Source organism: Mauremys reevesii, linkage group 14 (assembly GCF_016161935.1).
Source record: "Mauremys reevesii isolate NIE-2019 linkage group 14, ASM1616193v1, whole genome shotgun sequence".
Taxonomy (NCBI): domain Eukaryota; kingdom Metazoa; phylum Chordata; order Testudines; family Geoemydidae; genus Mauremys; species Mauremys reevesii.
The window spans coordinates 30,493,280-30,502,823 of record NC_052636.1 but is presented as its reverse complement, the minus strand read 5'-3'; the positions used below and the strand labels follow the sequence as shown (position 1 = coordinate 30,502,823).

Here is a 9,544-nt window from a genome sequence, read left to right as displayed (position 1 = left end):
GAAATGGTACCAAGGACCAGCATTAGGGGAAATGGTGCCCTGGGCAAACCTTGTACTTTGGCCCTATCCCGTCGCCCCTGGACGATCCCCTCCCTTTACCGCCAGCGCGTGCACTCCCGACCCTGGCACCTCCCCCACCCCTACCACTGCCCCCTCCTGTGCCCTAACCCCTACACTGTGTCCCCTTTGCCCTTAACTCCTGCACTCCCATCCTGGGCCCCCAGCCACTGCCCCTCTCCTGCACCCCCTTCACCCGTAATCTCTGTGCCCCCTCCTGCGCCCCCGTCACGCAACCCCTGCACCCCGACCGGTGCCGCCAGCCACAGCCCCTCTCCTGCACCCCCTTCACCCCTAACTTCTGCACCCCCTCCTGTGCCCCAGCCACTGCCCCTCTCCTGCACCCCCTTCACCCCTAACCCCTGCGCCCCCTCCTGCGCCACCAGCCACTGCCCCTCTCCTGCACCCCCTTCACCCCCAACCCCTGCGTCCCCTCCTGGGCCCACGTGGGGACACTGACCTGTGTGCATGGAGCAGCTGGCATTGCTCCTCCCTGGAACGCTGCTCCTCTGGGTACCCCTAGGGGCTGCGGGGTGGGGTGGGCGGGGCGGAGGGGGGCAAGAAGCAACATCATCCGAGCTCCCTGCGTCCAGGTCACTTTCCTCAGCCGGGCTGCGTCAGGGGAGGGCAGAGAGCAGCAGCTTCTGATGCTCCCCTCACAGCCCAGCCCAGGTGGGGAAAGTGACCAGGACGCAGGGAGCACATAGTGCTGCTCCTCGCTCCCCCCACCCTCTATGGGGCCACGGAGGAGCATTGGGGCAGGGGAGAGCAGTGAGCACCTTTGCACGGCCACACGGTGCCCTTTGACCCCCTGGAGCCCTGGGCGGCTGCCGGGGGCCCCACCCCTAAGGCCGGCCAGGCTCCCCAGCACGAACAGCAGAGACACAGGGAGACTGGCCACCCACTGAGCAGAGGTAGCCTGGGCGGCTCGTAATGGAGGCTCAGGGGGGCTCAGCCTCCCCAAACCTTGCCTTGCCAAGGGGACAGTGGGGCCCATGACTAGGGGCCCTGGCCAAATTAGGCCCCCCTGGGAAAGTCTCCCCCATGGGGGCCCCAGGGCTGGAGGAGCTCCCACTCCCTGCTACGGCCCGGGGGCTGCAGCAGGGGCACAGAGCGTCTCTGGTCTCGGGGCCGCAGCGGGGCCGGGGTAAAGGAGTGACAGGGTGGGGCCAGTGGGGGAAGGGGTGGAACAGAGGTGACAGTGGATGGGGCCATGGGTGGAAGGAGTGGAAGGGGGCAGAGCCACAGACAGAAGTGGGGGGGGGCAGGGTTCCGGTGCTGGGGCCCCCACACTTGTTCTCCCTTTCCCTGGGCTTTGGCATCACTAGCCCCTGCTTAGTGAGTAGGGGTCAGTGGTCCCCAAAATGTGGGGCGTGACTCCTAGGGGGACACAGAGGAAGATTGATGGGGGCACCTCAGGGCCTGAGCCAGCCCCCATGGAGGGCAGGGAGGGAGCCCCACTCAGCCCCACTCTGTCCCAGCTCTTCCTCAGCCTGGGCCCCTGGCTCCCAGCCGGGCCTCGACCCCCTGACCCCTGTCCGCACCCTCTCCCCAGCAAGCAACGGCCCCACTCCCAGCCCCGGTTCTCGACCGCGGCTTCCGAGGGGCCACAGCCATGGATACAAGGGTGCAGTGTGAAATGTTTGGGGACCACTGGGTTAGGGTGACGTCCTCAATCGCTTCTCTGCCGTCCAATGAAAGCGATTCCTCCCCCACCCACCCCTCCGTCAGGACGGCCTAGGTACGTTCTGCTGCCCTTCACTCGTACAGGAAGGAGAATAACATTTCATTCCACTCAATCCTAAAGTGATTTGCAACCCACCACCATCCCAAACTGGTCATTTCGGGGAAGCGGCCCCATCATGCTGCATAGCTAGGCAGAGTAGGGGTGTCTGTGCAAACACGGCCTGTTCCTGAAGTCTTCCCCCAGCTCCTCACTAGATGTGAGGGGGGAGCTCATTCAGCCCCTGCTTACAGTTAGTATTTAAAAACTCTTTAGTGTCCCTATCTCTGTCGGCCTTAGATTTCTCCTCCTGTACCTTTGCTAACAGCTCAGATGGGGTAGCTGAGTGGTTAAGGTGCTGGACTGCTAATCCATTGTGCTTTGCACGCATGGGTTCAAATCCCATTCTCATTGTCTGCATTTAGTCTTCACCCTCCTTTATAGACAACCATCTCCCCCTTTGGTACAATGACAGATCCAACAATGTTGCTTCTGTTACCCAAAATTGGGCCAGCTAATAAGCTTAGGGAGGACTAATGACCCCCCAGAGTTATGCAGAAAGCAGCACATTTATTATACTGACAGCTAAGCTCAAAAGAAGGGCTGGGGGAGGGTGTCACACTCTCACTCGCATACTCACGCTCCCAGGACAGGCCTGGCACTGGGGATGTCAGGATTCTGCCAGGTAAGTGTCCCCCAGCGCCGCGATGGACGGTGCGATGAAGGTAAGTCTTCCCGAGGCGCGATGGAATGTAACACAGCGAACCACTGGCCAGGCGGTCGGGGCAAAGGGCATTCACTGGAGGTACAAGCTTGTGAGTGACTCCTGAACACAGGGCCCCTTCACCTTTTAAGGACCTGCTCCTCATGGCCTGCAACTGGAGATGACTTGGCTGCATCTGGTGGGTCACACTCCACCTCAGCCAGTGTCCATGCTCTGGGTGTGTGAGTGCTGCCTAATGAGAGTCCCAGACACCTTGTCTATCTAGGAACTCTTCTGCTCTTCCAGCTGTTCAACCAGCCTATTCATCCCCCAAGCATTGCAGGAGGGAGCGGGAGGGGGAGGGGGAAAGCCACTTCACAGGCATTCAGAGAGGGAGAGGAGACAAAAGCGAGGGGGAGGGGAAGTATAACAGACCTTTTGAGCATAGAAATCACTGCTGCTCCTACAACAGCAGGGACAGGCCACTAGGAGCTGGGAAATAATAAGCCAGCATGTTTCTGCCTGGTTTTGAACCAGGGACCTTTTGCATGTTAGGCAAATGTGATAACCACTACACTACAGAAACTCTGTCATGGGGCTCTGCCCCTCCCTTCATAAGAACATAAGAATGGCCATTGTGGGTCAGACCAAAGGTCCATCCAACCCCATATCCTGTCTGCCAACAGTGGCCAATGCCAGGTGCCCCAGAGGGAGTGAACCTAACAGGTAATGATCAAGTGATCTCTCTCCTACCATCCATCTCCACCCTCTGACAAACAGAGGCTAGGGACACCATTCCTTACCCATCCTGGCTAATAGCCATTAATGGACGTAACCTCCATTAATGTATCTGCAAAAAGAACAAGGAGAACATGTGGCACCTTAGAGACTAACAAATGTATTTGAGAATAAGCTTTTGTGGGCTAAAACCCACTTCCTTGGATGCATGCAGTTAAAAATACAGTAGGAATATATATATACACACAGAGAACATGAAAAAAATGGGTGTTGCCATACACACTATAACGAGAGTGATCAGTTAACGTGAGCTGTTATTAGCAGGAGAAAAAAAACCTGGTGTTGCTAGGGGAACAGGAGAAAGGACAAAGGAAGCAAGAGATGAAGAGAAAGGAGGGAGGGAGGGAGGAAGAGGTGAAACAAAAAGGACAAACCCTAATATCCCCAGTGATTCTAAGGGACAAAATCCCAGGTGTGCAATAAAATTCTGCCTCCTTAAGCTCGTGTTTTCCACACCCAAAATTCAACTCTCACCAGATGGATCAGACTGAACAGGTTTCAAACCCCGAGGAGACTCTTACCTTCTAAACAGGGACGGCTATTTTCTAGTAAAATCACTAAAAGGGAAGGAGAAAACTCGAAAGAGGTTCCTCCTGGTGCTCACGTCCGTGAACCTGAATACTCTCTCAGTCCTGAGAGAGAGACCTGGAGAAGGAGACTTGCTGCAGCAAAGCCACAGGGGTCTCTGAGGTTTCCCTGGCCCCTCGCCCCTGTCCTGCCTGCCTGATGTCAGCATCGCTCTGTGAGGTCACCACCTCCCCACCACCTTGGACCAATAGTCTGAGGTCCTGCCAAAGGCCTTTGTGATGTCACTGCCACACCCCTCCCTTGCTGGGCTAATGTCCTGCCCCTGGCCAGGCACTTTGCAGGTTTGAGCTACTCCCTGGGGATCACCCCACTCAAGGAGCGTTCGTTCTAGGCAGCGAGCCAGCTAGACAGGGAAACATCAGACGCTGCTCCCAATGCTACACTCAGTTTTTCAGAAATTAGTCGACTTTATGGCCAGAAGAGACCATTAGAGCATCTAATCTGACCCCCTGCATATCACAGGCCTCCTGTATGACACTATAGCTACTTTTGGGGCAAACACATTCCAGAAAGGCATCTAGTCTTCATTACATGACATCAGGAGATGGAGAATCCACCACTTCCCTTGGTAGCTTGTTCCTGTGGTGAATCATCCTCGCTGTTGAATATTTGTGCCTTAATTGTAATATGAATTTGTCTCTTTTCACCTTCCAGCCACTGGGTCTTGTTATGCCTTTCTCTGCTCGATTCAAGAGCCCTTTAATATCCAATCTTTTCTCTCCATTAAGACACTTCAACACTTCAATGAAGTCACCTTTCAATCTTCTTTTGATCAGCTAAACAGGTTGAGCTCTTTCAATAGCTCCCTAGAAGGCATTTTTCTCCAGCCCTCAGAACATTTGGTGGCTCTTTGCTGCCCCAGCAGAGCAGTTTGCAGGCACCACTGGAGTGGTTCATGGAACGGCTGGTGGAGTGGAGCGGCTCAGACTCCCTGCTTGCGAGAGGGGAAGTATTGCCTCTTAGAGGCGCCCGGGGGGGTGGTATGTAATTGTCCCAGGTCACTGGGTGGGAGCTCGAGCCAGTTTTGCATTGTGTTGTTGAAACAGAACCGTTAGATACTGAACCCGGCCCTTGTTTCTGCCAACTCAGAGGGGCAGAAGGGTTACAGGAATTTATCACACAACCCTCCCTGCTCCCCAGAGCCCCACGGGGAGAAGCTAGGGAAGGGGGAGTCATTCCTCCCCTGCGCTCCCAGAAGAGCTGCTACGACTCCTTCCTGCCAGCTGCTCACCCCTGGATCCATCCTCAGCTCCTGGGATCTTTCTGCTCCAGAGGCCTGGGGTGGGGAGGGCATCACTGCACCATCTGACACACAAGGGAGGTTTCTGGAATTGAAGGAAGGAGCAGAGAACGGAGAGGAAAGAAACAGAGGGGCCCACGGAGGAGCACTGGGGCAGAGGAGAGCAGTGAGCAGCTTTGCACGGCCACACGGTGCCCTTTGACCCCCTGGAGCCCTGGGCGGCTGCCGGGGGCCCCACCCCTAAGGCCGGCCGGGCTCCCCAGCACGAACAGCAGAGACACAGGGAGACTGGCCACCCACTGAGCAGAGGTAGCCTGGGCGGCTTGTAATGGAGGCTCGGGGGGGCTCAGCCTCCCCAAACCTTGCATCACCAAGGGGACAGTGGGGCCCATGACTAGGGGCTCTGGCCAAATTAGGCCCCCCTGGGAAAGTCTCCCCCATGGGGGCCCCAGGGCTGGAGAAGCTCCCACTCCCTGCTACGGCCCGGGGGCTGCAGCAGGGCACAGAGCTTCTCTGGTCTCGGGGCCGCAGCGGGGCAGGGGTAACGGAGTGACAGGGTGGGGCCAGTGGGGGAAGGGGTGGAACAGAGGTGACAGTGGGTGGGGCCCTGGGTGGAAGGTGTGGAAGGGGGCGGAGCCACACTCAGAAGTGGGGGGGGATGGTTCCGGTGCTGGGGACCCCACACTTGTTCTCCCTTTCCCTGGGCTTTGGCATCACTAGCCCCTGCTGAGCGAGTAGGGGTCAGTGGTCCCCAAAATGTGGGGTGTGACTCCTAGGGGGAGACAGAGGAAGATTGATGGGGGCACCTCAGGGCCTGAGCCAGCCCCCATGGAGGGCAGGGAGGGAGCCCCACTCAGCCCCACTCTGTCCCAGCTCTCCCCCAACCCCACCCTCCGCTTTGATTTGAATGTAATATTATTATTCTCTTCTGATTTCTGAATTATTTCAGTTCAGTGTTTGTCCTTGTGATGAAGTGGGACTGTTCTTACTGGGGTGCTGTGTGCAGATCTTAAGTATCTAGCAAAGCCAAAGGCCAGCGCATCGGAATGCCTGACACTCTGTCTCCTAGCAACTGATGGCCTGGGCCCCTCCTGCAAAGGTGCCAGGAGAAGGTGTTGGAGACAAAGGGGTCAGGTGACCTCCTGGCTCGGGAAAGAAGCGGAGCAGAGAGGAGGGGCTGGAGTAGGCTGGGCAGACTGGGGCTGGCTGGGGAAGGAAGGGAAGCACAGACAGGGCTCTGATTCCCCAATGGGGGCTGTGGGGCTCCCGGGGCCCCAAGATGGACCTAACAGGGGGGATCCTGTTATCTGTGCCTGCAAGACCTGTGTTGGACTATATTCCTGTTGGCTAAATAAGCCTTCTGCTTTACTGGCTGGCTGAGAGTTACTGTGAATCACAGGCAGCTGGGGGTGCGGGGCTCTGACTCCCCCACACTCCGTGACAACTGGTGGGAACAGTGGGATCTACTGCACCCCGTGGATGGCGCTTCCTGCAGTAAGTGACTGGGGAGCAGTAAAAGAAAGGGACGATTTTAGGGGTGATTAACCCCTGGGAGAGTGTGACCAGAGAGAAGGACTTTGCAGTAACAGGGTCCCCCGGGGATCGCAGCGAGCAGTCCCGGGGCGGAGGAGTCTGCAGCTCGACCCTGGCAGAGAGGTGGTGACCTCAAGGACTGGCACACTAGGGGTCCCCCTGGAACCCGTGGGGAGCGGCGAGCACCCCGGCCTGCGAGTGGCCAGCAGGAAGATGTATGCCACGCAGTGCAAGTGTGACCTGGTGGAGCAGTGCAAGCAGAGGGGGCTGCACAGTGGGAAGCTCACCAAAGACCAGCTGATTGCCCAGCTGGAGAGGGGGGATCGTGTGAATGAACCGATCCCGGTCTCGGAGGGAAGCAGCCTGGCAGATGCAGCGCAGACACCAGTGTCTGTCCCTGCTGGGAGTGGTCAGCCGGCCGCTGAGGGCTTCCCAAGACCCCCCATCCCTATGCCTAGGGAGAGGGGGGGGGGAGGAGCCCAGCTACCGAGGGCTCAGTGGCCAGCAGGGGATCGTCCCGGCGGAGCTCCCTGTCCCTGGAGCGGATGCGGCTGGAATATGACAGGGAGCTGAGATGGGAAGAGCTTGAGTTAAGGAGGCAAGAACTGAGACAGGAGCGGGAGGAGAAGGAGAAGCAGCGTAAACACGAGGAGAGTCAGCACCAGCAGGAATGGGCGGAGAAGGGGAAGCAGCGTAAACATGAGCTGGACCTGGCCCAGCTGAAACGCAGTGAGGCCCTGGCTGCGGTGAGTGAGGGGGGACCCAAGCCTACACAGAGCTTTGATAAGAGCTTCCTGGCCCGGCGTAAGGAGGGGGAGGACATAGATACCTTCCTGACGGCCTTTGAGAATGCCTGCGAGCTGCACAGGGTTGACCCTGCAGACAGGATCCAGTTTCTCACCCCCTTACTGGACTCCACCGCCGTGGAGGTGTACAGGCAAATGAAACGGGCGGAGGCAGGGGACTACAACCAGTTCAAACAGGCCCTGCTCCGCGAGTTTGGGCTGACCCCGGAGATGTACCGGAAGGGGTTCCGGAGCCAACATAAGACCCGGGAGATCACATACCTACAACTGGTCAACCGGGCACAGGGATACGCCCGCAAGTGGACAGCTGGGGCCCAAACTAGAGAGGACCTGCTTGACCTATTCGTACTGGAGCACCTGTATGAGCAGTGCCCATTCGACCTGAGGCGGTGGTTGGTGGACCAGAAGCCCAAGAACCCGTAGCATTCAGGCCAGCTGGCCGACGAGTTTGTGGACAGTTGGGCAGGGGATGGCAGCGAGGAGTCTCGAAGGAGCAGGCCTGCCTCAACGCAGAGAAAAAGTCACCATGGGACTGTGACGGAGCGATTCTGGCGGGACCCAACTGAGAGTGCCAAATCAGGTCCAATTGCTTAAACAGGGCAGTTACAGCCCTAGGCTGGGGTTTTCCACCTCTAAGGCAAACCAAACCAGCCAGACAAAAGGGACTTTGGTCTCACCCCACTGGCTAACCACAAGTCACACAAGCAATTTCCTTAGACACTCCAGTCTCCCAGTATCACCACCAGTGCACTCGTCCTGGGGATGAATGGTTATGAAAACCAACACCCCAATAAAGAAAAAGGTTCTCTCGATCCCAAAAGACCAAGCCCCAGACCCAGGTCAATATACACATCAGATCTTACCCACAAATCACGCTGTTGCCAATCCTTTAGAATCTAAAATCTAAAGGTTTATTTACAAAGGGAAAAAGGTAGAGATGAGAGGTAGAATTGGTTAAATGGAATCAATTACATACAGTAATGGCAAAGTTCTTAGTTCAGGCTTGCAGCAGTGCTGGAGTAAACTGCAGGTTCAGATTAAGTCTCTGGAACATCCCCCGCTGGGATGGGTCAACAGTCCTTCGTGCAGAGCTTCAGTTTGTAGCAAAGTCCTTCCAGAGGTCAGAAGCAGGATTGAAGACAAGATGGAGATGATGCATCAGCCTTATATAGACTTTTCCAGGTGTAAGAATCCCTTTGTTCTCACGGTGGAAACTTACAGCCAAAATGGAGTTTGCAGTCACATGGACAAGTTTCTGCATACTTTGCTGAGTCACAAGGCGTGTCTGCCTTCTCTCCATGGGTCAATTGTGTAGCTGATGGCCCTTAATGGGCCATCAAGCCAGCTATGCAGGGCTGACATCAGCTTGTCTGGGACACTTCCCAGAGGCAGAGCATAATACAAAATACCGACAGTACAGAGGCAATACTTATAACTTCAACTACAAAATGATACACAGACATACAGACCGCCTAATCATAACCAGCAACCCCTAACCTGGTCTTAGACACCTTAGATGACCCCCTTTACCTAAGGTTTGGTGCCACTACAGGACCTTGGTTGCAACCCATGTTCTATATGGTCCCCATTTATATCAATAACGTCACACCCTCAACGCAAAATTGATGCAGGAAGGGATGACAAAACATCGCTGACTGCATCCCAAGAGCCCCCTTTCCTTGGGTCTGTCTCACTACAGCTAGTGTTGGGCTAGAGGCCGTACCAGTGTATAACCGAAATGGTTTATCAAAATGAATGAATCTTTTTACAAACTCAAGGTATAACTTGGTTAGCTTTTGCAGCATGGTTCCTGTATGTTTCATGTGATCTTGCCAAGAGCTAAAGAAAACAGCTACTTTATCCATACCAGCTTTGGCCAATGTTTTGAACCCAATTAACATTACACCAATGTAGATATTGATGTTGTTCATAGTACAGGACTCTTGGCATTTAGCCATGAAAGCAATATGGTAGTGTGCCTCAGTTTCCCCTTTCATATAGCACATCAGGTCTGGAATGTATTTTCCCCTGTGAAAAGTTCCAACACTGTTTACATGCATTAACTGTGAAACATCAGTATAGCAAGGCCCTTTAAC

General features: G+C 55.7%; 2 non-coding genes across 2 annotated transcripts; one reads left to right on the top strand and one right to left on the bottom strand.

Moving 5' to 3' along the window:
• The first annotated feature begins 2,112 nt into the window (after positions 1–2,112).
• TRNAS-GCU lies at positions 2,113–2,194 on the top strand. Its single transcript has one exon. It is a non-coding gene; the product is annotated as a tRNA-Ser (tRNA).
• An 802-nt stretch (positions 2,195–2,996) lies between these two features.
• Positions 2,997–3,069, bottom strand: TRNAV-AAC. Its single transcript has one exon. It is a non-coding gene; the product is annotated as a tRNA-Val (tRNA).
• Between the last annotated feature and the right edge of the window lie 6,475 nt (positions 3,070–9,544).